We start from the raw sequence: 19970 nt of genomic DNA on the forward strand, positions 1-19970 counted from the left end.
TAGCTAAAATAGCTCCTTGTCGCAAAAAAAGTTGCAGCTACAATGAGAAAGTAGCTAAATTTGGTATCAAAATCCCCAAATTGACAACACTGAACGTTGTCAGTACGTCCTCCTAACATAAAAATATAACCAAGAACGTCCCAGATAGGTTCTTTATTCATAATATATATGCACACTGCACGTGAGTTAACAACACCCACTTATTTACATGTCACGGTATACACAAAATAATAATAATAATAAACATCTGATAAATATCTTAGAAAAAAACAGATTTACTTACATTCTAAATTATAAACCTCATCAATATATATATATATATATATATATATATATATATATATATATATAAATATATATATATATATATATATATATTGACACACACACACACACACACACACACACACACACACACAGGAGGTTTATAGAGAGCGTACAAATCACAGATGCTGTCCTAGCAGAGCTCTGGTTAGAGAAGGCCTCTCTGTATCGAGAGAAGGCCTAACAACGCTAGCAGTAGATGACCGAGCTCTAGGAGATGAGGCCTCATTGTGATGTCCCTCCAAAACAAGAGGAGGCCTAATTATGCCCCAAGCTCAGGACAAACTGGCTTGGGCCTGGACTGGCGTGGTATAAAGGTTTTAAAAGTCATAAAGTGCACCTTCGCCTCCCAAAATGTCCTAAACACAGTCTCAACCTTTGTGGTGAAAAGATCAGAAGGCAAAATTGGCACATCGAGGAGAACGTTTTTCTCCTTCTCCTCACTGTCTGCCAGGCTTAGCCAAAAATGTCTCTTCATAGCCACCATGGATAGCTCGGCAGTTTGTTTTGTGGCATGGAGACCATAGATCATTTTCACATTTCCAGATCTCTTAGAAGCAGAAGTTTTCGGGTAAACGTCTATAGCAGTGAAATCATTTTTTACAATTATTTCCTCATTTTCATGTAATCGTGTTTTTCACGTCTTTCAAAAATATAAAAAAGTAGAGAGTTGATGACAGCAGTCAGAAGAGAGAACTATGTCAAATTTCCCATCACTCTCACAGCCGCTGTGTTAAAAACACTAAAACACACAAAGCTTGGACTGCACAAATTATGACACTGAAGACCACTGTTTGTTCCCACGTTGTCAAACTCCACCGTGGCTATGTGCGAGAGCAGTACACTACAGAATCAGAAGCACATCACTTCCTTTCAATTACCAGATTTTCGGGAAATGTGACTCTTTAGTTACAGTAAAAAAAAAAGTGTTGACGTAAAAATGAACACATGCAATGACATGCAGTCATTCCTACAGTAGTTTCATTCTTTTTAATAATGCTGTCTTTTTTATACATGGCCTTTAACGTTTTTCTGTCATTCTTGTTCAGTTTCTTTGGTAGACTTCCCTAATTCAGTTTAGGTTTCCTTTTTTTTTTAAGGACTAGATTGAGAGTGACGCTGTGTGTTACAAGGGAGTGAAATGAAAAGGAGGCTAAATGTGAGCTTCAGATCATTGCTTGCTATGTTTTTTTTGTGCTTTCACACGCAGATAGCCTCAGTTACTACTGTATGTTAAATATTTTTGCTGATTTATGTGAGGCACATCCTAGTCTCTCCTATACCACTCCTTCCAGGCAAAAATATGTCAATTACTAAACAGTCAATCAAGTTAAAAAGAAAATTATTATTCAGTCTGCCAGTTTGCCATGGGCAACTGATGCTGGCTAATTTCCACACACAGTTCTCTTATAATCTATCAATGTCAATGTATGACAAAAACAAACCTTACATTTTGATACAGTAGATTATAGACCCTGTGATCACAGTCAAACATGGCTGTCAAGTATGCCTGAGTATTAGTTTACATATACATATTCAGACATATTCAGAGTTGCATTATTTGTATACTGCACATACATTGAGATTTAAGGCCAATTCACATTGCACTAACAGGGACTAACAAATGGCAGAAGACATATTCTTCAGGTTTTGTCTGATCAGTGTCCCTGTGGGCATCTGGTGATTTTGTTGCTCGATTTTGTCGGTTGAACATGTTGAATTGTGTTTGCTGGGTCATGTATTATCTGAAAAGTGATTTATTTTATTCAGTTGGCTGTTTGCTTTAGTCTGCGTCTGCAGTATGATCATTCTATCACTATTTAACAATGAATGGAAAATTCCACAACAGGCTTGTCATGGTGATTATTTTTTCATACTGGTGGTGGTGTGTTTGTGTGTCTTTGAGGGAAGCTTGGAAAGTACCTTGAAACAAAAAAGACAAAGTTAAAAGGACTTCTACGGACACCTTTGTTTCCTGCAATTTAAAGTAACAAGATCGTATGACCAAAGCAGAGACCTGCTGTCACAAAACATTCATACTTGTTTTGTTGTTCTCTGTGATGCTGAAGACATTTAGCTTTTTTAGCTGCTATAGAATGGATTAAAGGGGTGTCTAATCCTGTTCCTGGAGGCCAAGGATTTCATCTCTAATTCTGACCAAACACACTTGCCTGGAATTTTCCTGTAGTCCCGAAGACTTTGCCTAGCTGGTTTGGGTGTGTTTAATTAGGATAGGAGCTAAACACTGCAGCACACATTCCTGCATATTTTACAGTTCTATTTAACCTGCTAAAGAACACCATTCCTACAGTCACAATGTGCAGTAAAACTGCTGTTTAGTAAGGGAGACAGGCAAGTGTTGTAACAATGGTTTAAGATGCATGTCTGCCAGTTTGACTAGTCAGAAAAGTGCTGTGGTGATGCACTTTTCTAACTAATCAACCCGTCATTTAAACAAAATTGGCAAATTGGCTAAACTTCTACAGCCAGTAACGTGCGGTGAAATCTTGTCATGGGTAGGCTGTGACCTATCAATATGTGGAATTTATGTTCATATATTCATTCAGTTAATTTAGCAACCCAAGTTCATATCAGGCATCATCAGATCGCTGCCTGCATTCAGCAAAGTCAGTCATGTGAGGCTAATGCACAATCAAATATAATAATAAAATTAATGGACACATCTATCTTATGACTTATACAACGAACAAATGTTTTGTGCGGGACACAGAAAAGGAGGCGGCGCGGCAGCCTAGTCACTCCATCAAAATGCGCAAACGCGCACAGACAGCCACGGCGCACACACACACACACACACACACACACACACACACACACACACTTTTGGTCTGGTGACGTCGCACCAGGCTACAGTCAGAAAACATTGCGTCAGCAGTACAGCTTTAAAGTACAAAAACAGCTTATTCGCTCCTACAAACTGCTAGGCGCACACACCGACACGCAAGTATACTAGATGCTAGTATTCGGGAAGCGCGCGGATTGAGTGAGAGCGAGTAGATCACGTGACATGAAGCAAGCTCGGTCTCTGCCTCAATGTTGATAATTCAAGACAGCATGAGAACTGACTGCGCATGCGCAAATCTACATAAACTACGTTCTATGGACCAAAGAGGCACCGCTCACCTCTGCCTCAATGGCCATGGCTTTTGAATTTCCTGCATGAAACAACGGTTTTTAGGAGCAAACAATGGCAAAATTAGTATATTATGTGTATTCCTGAAAATTTTTGTTACAAAAAATAATATTTGGAATAAAATTAATGCAATTAATAATGTGGTGAATTAATAAAGCTCTTGGAATTAATAAATGTAATGTCAACATTTCCTTTGGTGAGGCACTGCCTACCCTGACCGCACGTCCCTGTCTACAGCCCTGAATGTCAGTGGACAAAACTTTCAAACTTAAGCACTTATTGTTTATTACATTTTTTTCATCAAAGAAACTGACTGTTTGAACAACTTGACAGAAGTGAACCAAACTTATAGAACCACTGACAATGATTTGCAGTGACTATGCAACCCGAAGAGATTCATATAACTAGAGCTGCCGATTTCTGGCAACAATAGCATTGAATTAGCAAAGATAAACTGTCTGCAAATGCATTGTGAATACCCAGCCCTAGTCTGATCCATAAACCAAATCCTATTTTTAAAATGTTATATTTCTTCGCCTGAATCCTGAGGAAGACTGAATCCTTTTTTACAACCGATTACAAGATGGTAGAATGCAGCCCACGGGAGCAGTCGCCAAGTCCGTGGTTGTGTACTTCCTGTTTGGTATGACACCAGAAAGTGGGAAGTTGGGGAGTCTGCGATCAACCTTGCCCAAACTGGAACAATCCAGCTGGGAGAGCATATGAGACAGAGAGAGATAAACATCTTAAAGATACACAGCGGCCTTAGAAAGCCTAAAGGACACTAAAGGAATGAAAGGATTTGATCAAAATTTACTTAACCTCAGACCATCCTAGATGTAGATGAGTTTGTTTCTACATCAGAAGAGATTTGGAGAAATTTTGCATTACATCACTTGCTCACCTATGGATCCTCTGCAGTGAATGGGGTGCCGTCAGAATGAGAGTCCAAACAGCTGACAAAAACATCACAATAATCCACAAGTAATCCACACCACTCCAATCCAGTCCATCAATAAGAATTTCTCGAAGTGAAAAGCTGCCCGTTTGTAAGAAACAAATCCAACTTTAGGATGTTTTTAACTTTAATCCGTTGCTTAATGGAGAATGTTTCTTTCAAACATGCAGCTTTTCACTTAACAAGATGTTAATTAATGGACTGGAGTCCAATAATGGTTTGGTTGCCCTCTTGTATGGCCCTGTAGATTGGCCTAAATCTGAATAATTTACATTCCTCAAATGATGGAATTCAAGTGTCTGAGTGTCTGTGGAGTGACTGTATGCAAACAACTTCAAATTCATGGAGATATAACCTTGATCCAGTATATTAGGTATTTACCTCCATCTATACTGGTAGTCCTTGGGGTTTTCGGATGTCTCCAAAGTCTCCAAGTTTATACCGAGGAGGCGAGGGGGACAACCAAACCTCCCTTTATAATGAAAATTTATTTAGATGTTTCAAGGAAAATGTTTTTCCTGGTGAACTGTTAGGGACAGACGGCTCTGCAACTACACAATACATGTTACACTTCAAGTAACGTTTTAGCTGTTTTGAAAATAAATGTTAAGTCTTTCTTATTTATTTATTTATATAGGCCTAAATACAAATAAAAATCTTCACAAACAAAGTTGACTGGACATATATCGTAGGCTAGTTTAAACATTACGGTCTGAAAGGCAAACAGTTAATTATTATACGTGGACACAGTCACGAAGCAGGGTCTAAATCCAAGAATTAGTTCTGTTTGTTAATTTGAAGCAATGTATTTTTACGACTTTGGAGCCCCCTACAGTTAAGTGAAATGCATCGTCGTTTATATAACATAAACGTTTAGTTCTGCTGAAATAAATAATCAGTCAATCTTAATAGTTTCTTTTATATGAACATGGGCGAGCCTACTTGGTGGTTTCAAATTGTATTGCTTAATGTAAAAAGTGTCACTGCTCTTTTAAATCACAGACACTGTCTGAAGTCTACTGAGAAGTTTGAGAGTCTGGACATTTGAACGAGTTTACAGTTTACAGTAAGTCATATAAGTTAACTCTGGTTAATACATCAACTAACAATTAGCTATACATTTGTTACAGTAGTGTATTATTCTTTGTTAACAGTTAATAAAAATACAACTGTTCATTGTTAGTTCACTTTAGCTCAGGTCCATTAATATTATAACAGATACAATGTTTTATTTGAATAATGTATTACTAAATTAACTAATGTAAATAAATGCATTTGGAAGTGTTTTTCAATGTTAGTTCATGTTAACTAATATAGCTATCTATAATGTTTAATAAGTAGAGCCCCTGATGGTGGATGGAGGATCCTTAAAACTGGCATAATGGTTACATATACAGAGTATGGAACAGCAGAGGAGCAGAAGAGAACACAATCAAGCACAAGTAGACTGGTTACTTGCAAAGTAAAGCAAACAGAGTCAACCTTCCTTGTTATTACAACTGATGAGATCTTAACACTGTCCAGAACTATTTAAAAAGACAGATCTGACTGCTCTTTGTTGTTTGTGTTTAATTGTGCTAGTATAAATCTCACATTTAACATAATCCAAACTGTTTTATAACGTTTATTGAGTTGAAAATGTCTTCTTTCACACAATAACTGTTTCAAAACTTACGTTTACTGTATAAAGCTTTACTATGATAAGAAATCAATGTGAAATAAAACCATTTATTAATATTTACTATCAGAAATGTCAGCATTTTGTCATTTCTTAATCCTGACCTTTATAAACTCTTACCTTCTGATCTTGCACAACATCATTAACAGGACAGGGGTCATGTTTTTTATGTTTCTTGGATGTTTGACAAACTAAACAGACAGGCTGTTTGTCATCCAGACAGAAGGCTTACTTTACTATCACTTCATGAGCATGGTATATGATAGCAATTTAATCCCTGTACAGGTTTCTAATTTCTTAGTATAAGTTTAGCATTGTTGAAGCAGTTCATTCAAATTGAATTTCTTCTCTGCAGAGCCTTCAAATCTCCTATTTTATGTTTAATCCAGTGGCTTTCCTTACAGATGGGCAAAAGAGACAGTGTAGGACTCATCCTTTTCATGGTTTCATTAGACAACACTAAATAGCCTACATACCTCTGATACCATGCACTCAGGGTTATCAATATGTAAATCTAATATAACAGCAGAGAACAAGATCAGTAAAAAAAATAAAATAAAAGAAGAAGAAGAAGAAGTCCTAAGAGACAAAAATGTTAACCACATTAAAATTTCAGTTTCATTGTGCAAACCTTAGAACCAGGGCCATCTCTTGTAGGGGAAAGAATCTAGGGTAATGAATCTAGGGGTCCCTGGCCCCAAACATATACAATTTCTGACTCTTGCCATTTAACATGGCTAGATTATATCTTTGGATTATTTTTTTAATTATTTGTTTAAACATAGCCCTTTGTTCTTTCTTCCTTATTTCACCTAACCAGCTTAGTGTTACAGTATGGGTGTATGCTAACCAGTGTTGGGAAAGTTCACTTTCTACATGAACTAGTTCAAAGTTCAATTCACAAATTTTAAAATGAACTAGTTCAGTTCATAGTTCAAACTACAAAATTTTGAACTAAAGTTGTCAGGGTTCTGTCACTCCAGTCTAGTGTTATTCATGGTTTTGTGACAGAGCCCTGATACTCTCCTCATGTCATTGTTTTCATGTGAGTGCGCGGTTAGTTTTTACTGGCTGCATGCCGTCTCGTGTGAACACGCGGTTTATGAGCTTGCTCATTAGCTGCGTGTTTGTGTCTATTTAAGCACATGGCTAGTGATTGGTTTGCTGGCCATGTGCTTGTGTTTTTTTGTTTTGTGTGAGCACATGGCTTTTGTCTTAGTTCCTATGTGCCATGTGCTCTCGTCAATTGTCTTGACCCCACCCATCTTGTTACCTGATTATTGATGTAAGTTTCCCCACATGTGTTCCCTCGTTATCCTCCTCATTAGCTCCCCATTTATTGTCCTTGTGTTTGCAGTCTGGTTGCTAGTTCGTCGTCAAACATTTGTCTGTGTACATCGTGTCGTGTCGTGTCTTGCCTTGCCTTGCCAGTCAAGTTTAGTCTGTTTTCCCCTACGGGGTAGTTTTTGTTGGTTTATTTTATTATTACAACTATTAAAGAACCCTTCTCTCTGCATCATTGAGTCCTCGCCTCATCCCTCTACCCAAACCCTGACAGTACGAACTAGCCAGTATGAGGACTCAGCGGAAGAAGGGTTTGCACCGTCCACCAGCCTCCACTCTCTCCAGCCCCCACTACCAGCGCATGCTCCAGTTTAAGACCTTGATCTCTCTCCATCAACAAGGGACTGGTGTGAGGGATTTTGCCCTGGAGTTCAGTGGTACTGCAGAGGGATTGGAGTTTAATGATGCGGCCCTCAAGGACCTCTTCAATGATGCCCTTGATGAGCCTCTCAGCTGGTGGAGAATGAGGGGGCTGGACCACCTGTCGTTTGGGGAATTTGTGGAGTTCGTGGCACGTTCCCCAGCTAAGGAGGCTGCAGTACTGCCTGTGGTGCCCTTCAAAGCTGCCGTTCCCCCTATGGTGGATAAAGAAGCTGCAGTACCCCCAGAGGTGACTTGTGACATTGCAGAACCCCTAGAGGTGTCCGGAGAGACGGCAGCACCTCACTCTCGTAGGCGGAAGAGGGGAAAGAAGAGGAATGGCTCTGCCCCGCCAATGCCAGAGGTGCCGGATGAGGCTGCAGCGCCCCCAGAGGTGCCGGATGAGGCTGCAGCGCCCCCAGAGGTGCCAGATGAGGCTGCAGCGCCCCCAGAGGTGCCGGATGAGGCTGCAGCGCCCCCAGTAGTGGCCGACGACATTGCACTGCCCCAGTCTCGGAGACGGAGGAGGAGAAAGGCTTCCTCCATCCCTCATGGCCCGGTGGCCATTCAGGAGCCCACTGCTGGCCTGGAGGCCAATCCAGTCATGCCCAAGCCCCTTGTCCTGCCGGCGCCGCCCAAGCGCCTCGCCCTGATGCCGGCGCCGCCCAAGCGGCTCGCCCTGATGCCGGCGCCGCCCAAGCGGCTCGCCCTGATGCCGGCGCCGCCCAAGCGGCTCGCCCTGATGCCGGCGCCGCCCAAGCGCCTCGCCCTGATGCCGGCTCTGCCCTTGATGAGTGCCTTGCCGGGTTTGCCCTTCCTATCTGCCGGGGTTCCTGTTAGGCCGGAGCCTCACTGGTCTGTCCCTCCGGCACCGCCCTGGTGGTCCGTCGGGGTTCCTGTTAGGCCAGATCCTCACTGGCTCATCCCTCCGGCTCCACCCTGGCCCACTGCTGGGACTCCTGGACTGCCTGAGCCTCCTTGGCTCTACCATCCCGCCCCTCCCTGGTCCCTTCTAACAGCTGGTTGGGTTTTCCTGCTAGATGACTGGGCTCCCTTCCCTCCCTCCCTCCCCTATTTTGTCTGTTTTTTGATTTCCATGTCTTGTGTTCTGTTTTGTACCGTGCTTGTGTTGCCATGCCTGTGCTGTCATCTTCCTGTTTTGTTTTTGGGTGTTCATCGTTTTGAGGGGGGCTAGTGTCAGGGTTCTGTCACTCCAGTCTAGTGTTATTCATGGTTTTGTGACAGAGCCCTGATACTCTCCTCATGTCATTGTTTTCATGTGAGTGCGCGGCTTAGTTTTTACTGGCTGCATGCCGTCTCGTGTGAACACGCGGTTTATGAGCTTGCTCATTAGCTGCGTGTTTGTGTCTATTTAAGCACATGGCTAGTGATTGGTTTGCTGGCCATGTGCTTGTGTTTTTTTGTTTTGTGTGAGCACATGGCTTTTGTCTTAGTTCCTATGTGCCATGTGCTCTCGTCAATTGTCTTGACCCCACCCATCTTGTTACCTGATTATTGATGTAAGTTTCCCCACATGTGTTCCCTCGTTATCCTCCTCATTAGCTCCCCATTTATTGTCCTTGTGTTTGCAGTCTGGTTGCTAGTTCGTCGTCAAACATTTGTGTGTGTACATCGTGTCGTGTCTTGCCTTGCCTTGCCAGTCAAGTTTAGTCTGTTTTCCCCTACGGGGTAGTTTTTGTTGGTTTATTTTATTATTACAACTATTAAAGAACCCTTCTCTCTGCATCATTGAGTCCTCGCCTCATCCCTCTACCCAAACCCTGACAAAAGTTCACAGTTCCAAAAATGATCTAGTTCATAGTTCTTTTTTTCCATACGTTGCTGCGAGCTATTATTTTTCAAAATTATTGCCAAAGCCCATATAGAATCACAGACAGCAATTATTTTATCAGTTTTAACAATGAAGCTATGCGTCAGATTTCATCTTCCTATCCAATTTTGAATCCTTATCCAACCAGGGTTTACATTAGCATTGAGGGGACAGCATTTCCCCATTGTTGCTTTAATGCTTTGTCTCCCATTCTCACCGACCTTGTCATAAACATCATAAAATTATTTAAAATGATCATACGCCTTCTTGCTACATGCTGCTGTCGTTTGCTGTTACTGTCGTTTGCGGTTTTTTTTTTTTAATGACGCGTCACACATGCGGCGGACGGCGGTGCGACACTGGTGGCTGGTGTTGCCAGATTGGGTGTTTTTTCCGCTACATATTAAGACCCGTTTACGGTGTGTTTTAGCCGGGTTTTCGCCTGGAAGGCTCTATAGAAATATGGCACCCTATTGAACGAAGTTAACCTGAGAGAGCGTGCCGTTCACAGACACCAGAATGAACGAGTTCACAGTACCGTTCATCAGGCATTAATACAGCACGTTCAGTTCACGTTCGCCCGAAATCTGAACGAGTTCATGAACTATCGTTCAATGAACGCGTTCAGGCACAACACTGATGCTAACGTAGAATAAAGAGCTTGAGGAGGGTCTTAAACAAATGAGGAGTTTACTGAAGATAGAAGAAAAATACAGACAATATACTACACTTTAGCTTCATTACATCACAATAACTTAACTCACAATACAATATCAGGTTAACAATCACAGACGAGGAAGAACTGAACAGACCGGGTATTTAAACACACAGGAGGTAATGAGGGAACTGGAGACAGGTGGGGAATAATCAATTAACAAAACAAGAACAGGAAGACCAAATAAGGAAACAGGAAGTTCATAAACGTAACAGTTCGCCCCCTCCCGGAACGGTGCATCCTCGCACCGCAAGAGGAATACCAGCGGAGGGAGGGTGGGGGTTCTGGAGGTGGGCGTGGGGCAGGCAAGGGGCAGGCGAAGAGGGAGCAAGGAGGTAGGAACCAGGGCGGAGTGGATGGAGGGAGGAGCCAGGGAGGAGCCCGGAGCAGGAGGAGCCAGATGATCCTCCAGAGACCAGCCAGGATGGAGATCCACGGTGGAGTCGACGGCAGGAGGAGCCATGGTGGAGAAGGGGCCGACGACACCAGGGGGCCAACAGGCGGAGACTGCACCGGTGGGTGAGGAGCCCTGGAAGACTGCTGCAGAGACGGAGTGACTGAGGATGGAGGTGGAACCAGAGGGAAGGAGGAGCCTGACAGAGCCGGAGGGATGGAGTGACGAGGTGAAGCCAGAGGATTACAAAATTCGTCCTTTGGTCTGTTTGGTTGCTGAACTACATTTCAAGAGGAAGTTTTTCTTGGTGTACTATGTTCGGTGACTAAAATTATGTAGATATAAAGTTGTTTTGCATGATTTCTTCTAGTGAAATATGTTAATTTAAATCCTTGTGGTATGTGATTTTGAGATGGTATGATTATTGAAACGACAACTTAAGTATTTGATGAAGTGGCCCAATCGTTTTCCTTTGAGAGAAAGAACATGGCAGCTAACGTTACTGCTTAACTCGTTAGACCCATACTGAAAACCCTAATAAGTTGACTGAACTAAATTGATTGAGTAAACTCGTTGCCTCAATTTAATTGAGTAATGGAGTCTCCCAAAACTCACATATTTAAGTTTATTTAACTTGACGGTTTTGTAGACTGTACTTAAATCACTCAGTTCACCAAACTTGGTGCTTATTTAATGTACTTAAACGATTATGTTCACTTAACTTGGTATTAATTTCAAGTGTACTTATATATTAGTTAAGTTAACTCAACATGTAAATTTAACTGAAAATGATGTTCTTATTTTTGACCGCACACTTTTTGTACACTGAAGTAAAACAAATAACAGCATATTTAATCTTTGACTTTTTGACAAAATGTCACAATATTTATGAAAATACAGTAAACCCTATAAAATGCATGCACTGTAAAAAAAAAAAAGAAGTCACCATTGTGGTGGAAAGTGTTTGGTTTAGTTGGGATCTTGGTCCAGTTAGTTCTTGTGTTAGCTTATCTCTTGCTGCTGTAACTGTTTTTGTGGTGAAGAATGTGTGATGTAGGCTGTCTAGTTGATCCGTTATTCATTAACCATATGGGCCAGCTTCTCCCCGCCCTTGACGAGTGTGATTCGCGGATTAATTGCACAGCTTAACCATCATAGAGTGGAAGTTTATCATTTGCATGTGTTTTTAAGTCCTGTCAGTTTAACAGGCGCATATAAGAACGAGCAGAGAGAGAGAGAGAGCGCGAGAGTGCCCCGGCCGCGCGCGCACGCTCACCTTCACCAAAATCGCGAACTAATGATTCATTTGAACCGATTCAATTTAATGAATTGTTTAAACAACTGACCTGTTCAACACTGAACTCAGGAGACTTCTGAATTGGTGTATAAAAAAAAATGTAACACTTTATAATAATGTTCTATTTATTAAACTATTTAACTACATTATTTAACATTTTTATTACTAAACTGCACTTCTACAACATTGTTAATTTTAAAATTTAGGCTATAGCCTTCATTGTTGAAATCAAAAGTTGTACAGTATTTGTTAACATAGTTAATGCACTGTGAACATTACCAAACAATGAACAGCTGTGTTTTTATAAACTAAGATAAACAAAGATTAATAAATATTAATAAAATATTAATATTTAAATATTAATAAAAAAAGTATTGCTCATGGTAAGATCTTGTTAGTTAATATGTTAACTATTCAAACCATATCCTAAAGTTACAAACAAACAATTTACTCTAATTTAAATAATACTCTGATGTTTAAATCATTTAAAATGAGAATGTGAGTGTGCTCACCCCATTTTTGTTTGTAGGAAAAAATTAGATAAGATTTCATATCGCAATATATATTGCAGAAAAATAAAATATCACAATGTCATTTTTTCCCAATATCATCCAGCCCTAGTTCGCGTCTCCAATAAGCATTAATCCACAAATGACTTAAGCTGTTAACTTTTTTAATGTGGCTGACACTCCCTCTGAGTTAAAACAAACCAGTATCCCGGAGTAATTCATTTACTCAAACAGTACACTGACTGAACTGCTGTGAAGAGAGAACTGAAGATGAACAGCGAGCCGAGCCAGATAATGAACGCAAGATTGACTCGTTCTCGAGTCAAAAACCGTTTCTGTCAGACGCGTCCGAGTTGAGAACCGAGGAGCTGATGATACTGCACATGTGTGATTCAGTGTGAAGCAGACACACAGAGCGTCTGAACCGAACTGATTCTTTTGTTGATCGATTCTGAACTGATTCTGTGCTAATGTAATGAGCGCAGGTAAACTGAAGGCTTGAATCAAGGGCAATCATCGCCAATGACGTCATTACGTCGAGCACAAAAGAACCAGTGAACCGTTTTCTTCAACTGGTTTATTGAATCGAACGGTCCGAAAGAATCGATTCGCGGAAAATAATTTAACTTCCCATCACTACTGGTGATCCGACCAGACAGCAAGGAAGTCGACCGGAAGTTGAAGTCGGCCGCCTGCCGCCATCTTGTAGCAGAACTTCACTTGCGTTAGCATCCCATTGACTCCCATTCATTTTGGCGTCACTTTGACAGCAAATAACTTTACATCTGAGGTGTTTAAAGACTCCATTTGTCCATTATTTATTTCTAAAGATACACGACAATGTATAAAGGGCTCCATTACCTTCTATGTTACATTATGGCCCCGTAGAAACAGTTTTTGTAAAAATAGGCTAACGATTGCGTCATAACCACTCGACTCTCTGTCGCACAGTAGAGAAATTACCGTACAGACAGGAGGAGAAGCTCGCAGGCAATTAACTTAATATGGCGTACTGGCGTTACATTTTAAAATACTATACAAAATAATTAATCAGAATACTTACTCCTGCTCACTCACGCCAAAGAACTCCCCGCTCAAGCTCGCCGTCTCTGCAAGATTAACGATGGCAGTTTGCACGCACAGCCACTTAGAAGATTTACATCTGTCAGAAACGGAAGTGCTAAAAAACGCTAAAAATGGGCTTCACTTGTCTCAATTGAGTTCCAATGGGGTCGCTGTGCCCATTTCTTTTACTGTCTATGGATCCGACAACCGATGCAACCGGATCTTGACTCTACAATGATCGAGTCAATCGTTCGTTCATTATCTGGCTCGGCTCGGTGTTCATCTTCAGTTCTCTCTTCACAGCAGTTCAGTCAGTGTACTGTTTGAGTAAACGAATTACTCCGAGATATTGGTTTGTTTTAACTCAGAGGGAGTGTCAGCCACATTAAAAAAGTTAACAGCTTAAGTCATTTGTGGATTGATGTTTATTGGAGACGCGAACCGTTTCAAACAATTCATTTGGTGAACTGGTTCAAGAAGATCCAGTTACATCGAATGATTCGTTCGCGAACCGGATATCACAAACTGCTTTGTTTTGAATTGTCTTACAACAGACACGGAAGAAAAGACAATGCTGAATAAAGTCGTAGTTTTTGTTATTTTTGGACCAGAATGTATTTTCGATGCTTCAAAATATTCTAACTGACCCTCTGATGTCACATGGACTACTTTGAAGATGTTTTTCTTACCTTTCTGGACATGGACAGTATACCGTACACAAAGCTTCAATGGAGGGACTGAGAGCTCTCGGACTAAATCTAAAATATCTTAAACTGTGTTCCAAAGATGAACGGAGGTCTCACAGGTTTTGAACAACATTTGGAGCACAGGCTGAGTTATTAATGACATAATTTTGATCATTGGGTGAACTAACCCTTTAACCTACAAATGAATGACATGAGGGTGAGTAATGACAAATTTCATTTTGGGTGAACTAATTAAGAAATTCTTTTTAATGATAGTTGAGATTTGTTATGAATAGTGATATATTTTTATGGTTTGCTTTTCAACAGTTTTCTCATTTCATTCACTCTATGAGGTTGTGCTACTCCATACTCATTTTTGTTTTGTTGAGCAGACAAAATATTGTTTTGAGCAAATTATTTTCATGTCATGTTCATGAATTGGATTTTTTTTTAAAATTCTATTGCACTTAATTCAAGCTGATGTTAACGTCATTACACTGACAAATTTGTATTCTCACGTTTGACATTTATCAAAAGCTTGTATCCTGTTCCTTTAATGTGTTTTAATGTTTTTATTCAAGGAACAATTAATTCTACTCATTTATATAAAGTACAACTTAAATTCAATGAATTTATATTTTTGTAAATGTTATAATTGTCACGGTTCGTGAACGCACCGTCTCCAGCTGTAGTCATGTTATGTCATGTTGATTGGTTCATGTGGGTGTGGCCACTGATCGCCTGATCAGCGGCAGGTGCATCTCATTCCAACCGCCTATATAACGCCCTGTCTTTCGTCTCCTGTTTGTCAGATCGTTGTTTGAGGTCCATGTGTTGATGTCTGTTCGTGCTCCTGTGTTCCTGTCCTTGCCCTGTTTCCTGTTCGGTCTACTTTGGATTATCACAGTCACTCACGGATTATCACCACGGATCACCGATCTACCACCACCGTCATCTCTACCAACGCACTCAAATCACCTACCCACCTGTCTGTGCTGCCATCGTGGTTCCTGCGTCACTCACCAGCATTCATCCATCACAACTCCGGTCAATAAACTACCTTTACTTGCATCTGCCTCCTGTCCTCCATTGTTAGCGTCACAGAACGATCTGACCAACATGGAGGCAGCGAGTAATCAACCTTCCTCCCTCGAAGTTTTCCTCAGCGCCAGTGTTCGGAGGATGGACTCCCAGGAGTGGACTCTTAACGACACTGGTCGCGCGGTTCAGGCTTTAGTGACGCAGGTGTCCGAGCTCACCCAACAGTTCCAGCTATTACGAGCTCCCACTGCGCCACTCACACCGCCTGCTCCACCAGCCCCATCGGAGGTCCCCTCCCAGCCGGAACCACGCCTCCCGATTCCGGAAGCGTACTCGGGTGAGCCCGACTATTGTAGAGCTTTCCTTAACCATTGTGATATGCATTTTGCCCTCCAGCCTAGAACCTTCGCCAGTGAGAGGGCCAAGGTGGCCTTCGTTCTGACCCTGCTCTCTGGGAGGGCGGCATTGTGGGGAACAGCGGTGTGGGAGAACCAGGACCCTTGCTGCGCCTCGTTCCAGGCGCTCTCCGCCGAGATGAGACGGGTCTTTGATCGGGCCGCCGCAGGACGGGAGGCGGCCAGGAGGCTGGCGGAGTTACGCCAGCACGAGAGATCCGTCTCGGACTATTCCATCGAGTTCCGGACCCTGGCGGCGGAGTGCCATTGGAACGAGGAGGCGCAGTGGGACATGTTCCTGCATGGGCTGGCTGACCGCGTCCAGAGGGAGATCTACGCCCTGGACCTTCCCCCGTCGTTCAATGGACTTATTGAGCTGGCCCTTCGGGTCGATGCACGTCTGGCACGGATGGAGAGGAGGGGGCTACTCAACACCCCATCCAGGGGACAGGCAGACGTGCGGTTCAGCGGCGGGGACGTGGCCAGCCCCGTCTACGATCACGAGCCCATGCAGGTAGGGCGAGCTCGGCTTTCCCGGGAGGAGAAGGAGAGGCGGAGGTCCCTGGGCCTTTGCCTTTACTGCGGGGGAGCCGGACATCGAGCCCACGCCTGTCCGGTAAAAGGGCCAGGCCCGGTAGTACGCATGAGGCTACTATCGGGTGGGATCTCCGCCGAGAAGACCTCGTCATCATCATCATCATCATCACCATCATCTTCTACGCTCCTCCCGGTATGGCTGCGGTGGTCAGCACAGACACATCACTGTCAGGCACTACTGGATTCCGGGGCTGAGGGTAACTTCATGGACAGCACATTAGCCCACAAGCTCCACATTCCCCTCAGACCTCTTCCGCACCACATCACGGTTCACGCCCTCACTGGTCAGCAACTTCCCACCATATCATACATCACTGAAGACATTACACTCATCACCTCTGGCAATCACTCTGAGACCATCTCTTTTCACATCCTTGACTCTCCCCTGGCACCCATTGTCCTCGGACACCCTTGGCTCCTCCTCCACAACCCTAGCATTGACTGGCTCTCTAACTCCGTTTTGTCTTGGTGTAAAAGATGTCATGAGTCTTGTCTAGTGTCTGCCTGTCCGTCTGTGTCTGTGTCTGTGTTGCAGGAGGAGGCGGTGGATTTGTCTAACGTGCCCGCTGAGTACCTCCATCTGAAGGAAGTGTTCAGTAAGTCTCGGGCTGCTTCTCTTCCTCCGCATCGTCCTTACGACTGTGCCATAGATTTACTATCAGGTAAGTCTCCGCCTAAGGGCAAACTCTATTCACTTTCTGTTCCAGAGAGGGAGGCTATGGAGAAATATATTTCTGATTCTCTAGCTTCTAAATTCATCCGCCCTTCCTCTTCTCCTGCGGGGGCGGGGTTCTTTTTTGTGGGAAAGAAGGACGGATCTCTGCGACCTTGTATTGATTACCGGGGACTGAACAACATCACGGTAAAGAATACTTATCCTTTGCCGTTGATGTCTTCGGCCTTCGAGAGGTTGCAGGGAGCGTCAATTTTCACAAAACTGGACTTACGCAATGCGTATCATTTGGTTCGGATCAGGGAGGGGGATGAATGGAAGACCGCTTTTAACACCCCCAGAGGGCACTTTGAATACTTGGTTATGCCCTTTGGGCTCTCCAACTCCCCAGCGGTCTTCCAGGCACTTGTCAATGACGTGCTGCGAGATATGATCGATCAGTTCATTTATGTCTACCTGGACGACATATTGATTTTTTCTTCTTCTCTCCAGGAACATGTGCAGCACGTCCAACGAGTGCTTCAGAGGTTGCTAGAGAATGGGCTTTTTGTCAAGGCGGAGAAATGCGAATTTCATGCACAGTCAATTCCATTTTTGGGGTATATCGTGTCGACTGAGGGAATACGCATGGATCCCGAGAAGGTTAAGGCTGTGGTAGAATGGCCAAGCCCAGATTCCCGTAAGGCCCTACAGAGGTTTCTGGGGTTCGCTAACTTCTACCGGCGTTTTATTCGCAACTTCAGCCAACTAGCCGCACCTCTGACCGCCTTGACCTCCGCCAAGACTGCGTTCAGGTGGTCGGACACAGCTGAGGCTGTGTTTGCCAAACTGAAGAGCCGTTTCATTTCAGCCCCTATTCTGATTACCCCTGACCCTACACGTCAGTTCGTGGTGGAGGTCGACGCATCAGAGGTGGGGGTAGGAGCGGTGTTATCTCAACGTTCTCCCTTAGACGACAAGGTCCACCCTTGCGCATATTTTTCATATCGTTTATCTCCGGCAGAACGAAATTATGATATTGGTAACCGAGAATTGTTGGCAGTTAAGATGGCATTAGAGGAATGGCGACACTGGTTAGAGGGATCGGGGGTTCCTTTTATAGTATGGACTGACCACAAGAATTTAGAGTACATTAGCACCGCCAAGAGGTTGAACTCCAGGCAGGCTCGGTGGGCACTTTTTTTCGGACGTTTTGACTTTACTATCTCGTACCGCCCGGGTTCCAAAAATATCAAACCCGATTCTTTGTCGCGTATTTTTGACCATTCCGAACGCCCGTCCACTCCCGAGTGTATTTTTCCTGAGACATTAGTGGTCTCCACTCTCACATGGGAGATCGAATCGAAGGTCAGAACGGCCTGAGAAGGGGTAACGCCTCCGCCCGGGTGCCCACCGAACCGTTTATTTGTGCCGGAGGGATTAAGGTCCAACGTTATCCAGTGGGGACATTGCTCGAATGTAGCTTGCCATCCAGGGGTTAACCGTACTAGATTTTTAGTCAAGCAACGATTCTGGTGGCCACTTATGGCTCGCGACATTCACAGTTTTGTTTTGGCTTGCTCGGTTTGTGCCACTGGTAAGACTTCCAATCGGCCCCCTGATGGGTTACTCCAACCGCTGCCGTTTCCTTCGAGACCCTGGTCCCACATCGCTCTAGATTTTATTACCGCCCTCCCACCCTCCCAGGGAAACACGGTAGTTTTAACCGTGGTGGACCGGTTCTCGAAGGCGGCCCACTTTATTCCCTTGCCCAAATTACCCTCAGCCAAGGAGACAGCGTTGACCGTCGTAGACCACGTCTTTCGTTTACATGGCCTCCCGATAGACGTGGTTTCCGACAGGGGACCCCAATTTGTGGCTAAATTTTGGCAAGAATTCTGTAGACTACTGGGAGCGACTGTAAGTCTGTCCTCAGGGTTTCACCCCCAGAGCAATGGTCAAACCGAGAGAGCCAACCAAGATTTGGAAAGGGTGTTGCGATGTTTGGTCTCCAAGAATCCTTCCTCCTGGAGCCAACAATTGTCTATGGTGGAGTACGCCCACAATACCTTACCAGTATCAGCTACGGGCCTATCTCCTTTTGAGTGTAGTGTAGGTTACCAGCCACCTATTTTTCCCAGTATGGAATCCGAAGTTGCGGTCCCCTCCGCTCACGCCTTCGTCCAGAGGTGCCACCGCACTTGGACCAGAGCCCGTGAGACTCTACTCCAAGCGGGGGCGCGCACCAAGGCCAAGGCCGATCGCCACCGGTCTAGGCCTCCCGTATACGTCGTGGGTCAAAAGGTGTGGCTTTCAACCAAGAATATTCCTCTCCGGTCCGTATCTAATAAATTGGCTCCCAAATTTATTGGCCCGTTTACTGTCACCAAAATCATTAGTCCGGTGGCAGTCCGCCTTAAACTCCCTCCTACGTACAGGAGAATTCATCCCGCCTTTCATGTGTCCAAAATTAAGCCCGTATTTCATTCTCCCATTAATCCGCCTACCCCGGTCCCTCCCCCGCCGCGTCTCGTAGATGGGGAGACCACCTATTTGGTAAATCGTATTCTGGACTCTAGAAGGAGGGGACGCGGATTTCAGTACTTGGTGGACTGGGAGGGTTACGGTCCGGAGGAGAGAAGTTGGGTACCTGCCAGGGACATCCTGGATCACTCCCTTATCGATGATTACAATCGACAGGTAAGAGATTCTGGGGACGCCAGGAGGCGTCCTTAGGAGGAGGGGTACTGTCACGGTTCGTGAACGCACCGTCTCCAGCTGTAGTCATGTTATGTCATGTTGATTGGTTCATGTGGGTGTGGCCACTGATCGCCTGATCAGCGGCAGGTGCATCTCATTCCAACCGCCTATATAACGCCCTGTCTTTCGTCTCCTGTTTGTCAGATCGTTGTTTGAGGTCCATGTGTTGATGTCTGTTCGTGCTCCTGTGTTCCTGTCCTTGCCCTGTTT

This window comes from Carassius carassius, chromosome 24 (assembly GCF_963082965.1).
Source record: "Carassius carassius chromosome 24, fCarCar2.1, whole genome shotgun sequence".
Taxonomy (NCBI): Eukaryota; Metazoa; Chordata; class Actinopteri; order Cypriniformes; family Cyprinidae; genus Carassius; species Carassius carassius.